Source organism: Camelus dromedarius, chromosome X, assembly GCF_036321535.1.
Source record: "Camelus dromedarius isolate mCamDro1 chromosome X, mCamDro1.pat, whole genome shotgun sequence".
NCBI classification, from domain to species: Eukaryota; Metazoa; Chordata; class Mammalia; order Artiodactyla; family Camelidae; genus Camelus; species Camelus dromedarius.
In genome coordinates, this window is record NC_087472.1 from 3,180,326 (window position 1) to 3,183,669 (window position 3,344).

Sequence of the window (3,344 nt, forward strand, 5' to 3'; positions counted from 1 at the left end):
TTTTTGAAAGGTTTTTGAAAGACTTATCAACCCAATTGCTATTCTGCTTCTACTCGCTCTTCTATTATTCATTATACACTGTTTTCAAACCCTCTTTCTCCCTTCTTTTCAAATTCTTTCTCTCTCTCTCTTATTATTTTTTCTTTTTTTCCTAAGTTCTATTCCTAAATAGGCATTAGATAGATAAAACCCTTAAGGTCCAAAATAGATAACTGATACTCCGTAAACCACAGTGCCAGAGAGGTATGAGCAAGATGAAGAAGCAGAGGAACCATTTCCAATTAGAAGAGCAAGCGAAATCCCCTGAAAGAATGATCAATGAAATAGACATTGATGGCCTACTAGATCAAGATTTCAAAAAAGGAGTGATCAAAGTACTGAAGGAATTAAAAGAGATAGTGTTTAGAGATATAAAATATGTCAAAAATGATATTGAAGCTATAAAGAAGAGCCAAGTAGAATTAGTAAACTCAGTGGCTGAGATGAGAAATGATCTAAAAGGCTGTGCAAAGCAGACTAGATAAAGCAGAGGAACGAATTAGTGACCTAGAAGACAGGACAACAGAAAGCACCTAATCAGAACAACTGCAAGATAAACAAATGAAAACAAATGAAAGCAACATAAGGGACCTATGGGATAATATAAAGCGAGTCAATCTTCGCATAATAAGGGTCCCAGACGGGGGAGAAAGAACAAAGGGGATTGAAAAGGTTTTTGAAGAAATCATGACTGAAAACTTCCCAAACTTAAAGAAGGAATCAAATATCTAAGTACAGGAAGCTCAGAGGGTCCCAAAAGGAAGAACCCAAACAGGCCCATACCAAGACATATCATAATCAAGATGGCCAGAGTCAAGGATAAAGAAATGATCCTAAAGGCAGAAAGAGAAAAGCAAAGAGTGAGTTACAAGGGAACCCCCATAAGGCTCTCAGCTGATTTCTCTACACAAACACTACAGGCCAGAAGGGAGTGGCAAGATATATTCAAAGTCCTGAATGAAAAAAAGATGCAGCCTAGGATACTCTATCCAGCAAGGCTATCCTTTAGAATAGAAGGAGAGATAAAGAACTTCACAGACGAGCAAACCTAAAAGAGTTTAGCAACACTAAACCCATGCTAAAAGAAATATTGAAAGGTCTACTCTAAATAGAAAAGCAGCAGGATGCCACAGAAATGAGAAACTCACAACTGGAGAGGTGATATAACTCATGAATTACAAATAAAATAAACACAAAATTATAAAAGAAGACATACAAATCATTGAGAGTGGGAGAGGGAGGCAGGAAAATATAGAATTTTTTTCTTTCTTTTTTAAATTATTTGTTCTAAGTAGGATGGGTTTTAGATCATATTACTATCAGTTTAATAAAAACACTTATAGTAATGGGCTAATAGACTTTCAAAAAAGGGTAACCACAAACCAAAAACTTACAAGGGAGTCACAAAAACTAAATAAAATCCATGATAATACAAAGGAAAATTACCAAACCACAAAAGGAAGAAGAAAGGAACAAAGAGGAAACACCAAAAAAACTGCAAAGATAAGTTCAAAATGGCAATAAACACACATCTATCATTAATTACTGTAAATGTTAATAGACTAAATGCTCCAGTCAAAAGACATAGAGTTGCAGACTGGATAATAAAGCAAGAACCTTCAATATGCTGCATACAAGAGACCCACTTTAGGGAGAAGGACACATACAGATTGAGAGTGAAAGGATGGAAAAGGATATTCCATGCAAATGGAAAAGCCAAAAAAGCAGGTGTTACAGTACTGATTTCAGACAAAATAGACTTTAAAACAAAGGCCATAAAGAAAGATAAAGAAGGACATTTTATAATGATTAAAGGAGTGATACAAGATGAGGATATTACACTTGTTAATATATACACACCCAATATAGGAGCACCTAAGTACATAAAACAATTACTAACAGATATAAAGGGGGATATTGATGGGATTACAATCATAGTCGGAGATTTTAACACCGCATTAACATCACTAGACAGATCTTCCAGACAGAAAATAAATAAGGCAACAGAGAAATCAAATAATACAATGGAAAAATTAGATTTGGTGGATATTTTCAGACCATTACACACCCCAAAACTAGGATATACATTCTTTTCAAGTGCACATGGAACATTTTCCAGGATTGATCATGTACTTGGGCACAAAAGAAACCTCAACAATTTTAAGAAGATAGAAATTATCTCAAGCATCTTTACTGACCACAATGCCATGAAACTAGAAATCAACAACAGAGAAACAAAGGAGGAAAAAAGGAAAGCACGGAGATTAAACAATATGCTACTAAAAAACCAATGGGTCAATGAGGAAGTCAAAGCTGAAATTAAAAAATACCTTGAGACAAATGAAAATGAAAGCACAACCACACAAACTTTATGGGACACAGCAAAGGCAGTGCTAAGAGGGAAGTTTATAGCAAAACAGGCCTTCCTCAAAAAAGAAGAACAATCTCAAATAAACAATATAACCCACCAGCTCAATGTATTAGAAAAAGAAGAACAAAAAGCCCCAAAAGGCAGCAGAAGGAAGGAAATTATAAAGATTAGGGAGGAAATGAAGAAAATACAGATTTTAAAAAACCATAGAAGAAATCAATCAAACCAAAAGCTGGTTTTTTGAAAAAGTAAATAAAATCGACACACCCCTGGCCAAACTCAAAAAGAAGAAAAAAGAGAGAGCACAAATTAGCAAAATAAGAAAGGAAAATGGAAAAATTAGAACAAATAAAATAGAAATACAGAATATCATACGAGAGTATTATGAAAAATTATATGAAAGCAAAATGGATAACCTAGAGGAGATGGACAAATTTCTGGAAACATACTGTCCACCAAGACTGAACCAAGAAGAAACTGACCACTTGGATAAACTGATCAAAGAAATGAAATCGAATTAGCACTAAAAAACCTCCCTACAAATAAATGTCCAGGACCGGACGACTTCACTGGGGAATTCTACCAAACATACAAAGAAGAACTCATACCAGTCCTTCTCAAACTCTTCCAGATGATTGAAAAGGAGGGAATACTCCCAAACTCATTCTATGAAGCCACCATCACTCTGATACCAAAACCAAGCAAAGACACTACCAAAAAAGAGAATTATAGGCCAATATCACTGATGAACATAGATGCCAAAATCCTCACCAAAATATTAGCAAATAGAATCCAACAACACATAAAAAGGATTATACATCATGACCAAGTGGGGTTCATCCCAGGGACACAAGGGTGGTTCATCATATGCAAATCAATCAATGTAATATATCACATCAACAAGAGAAAGGACAAAAACCACATGATCGTCTCA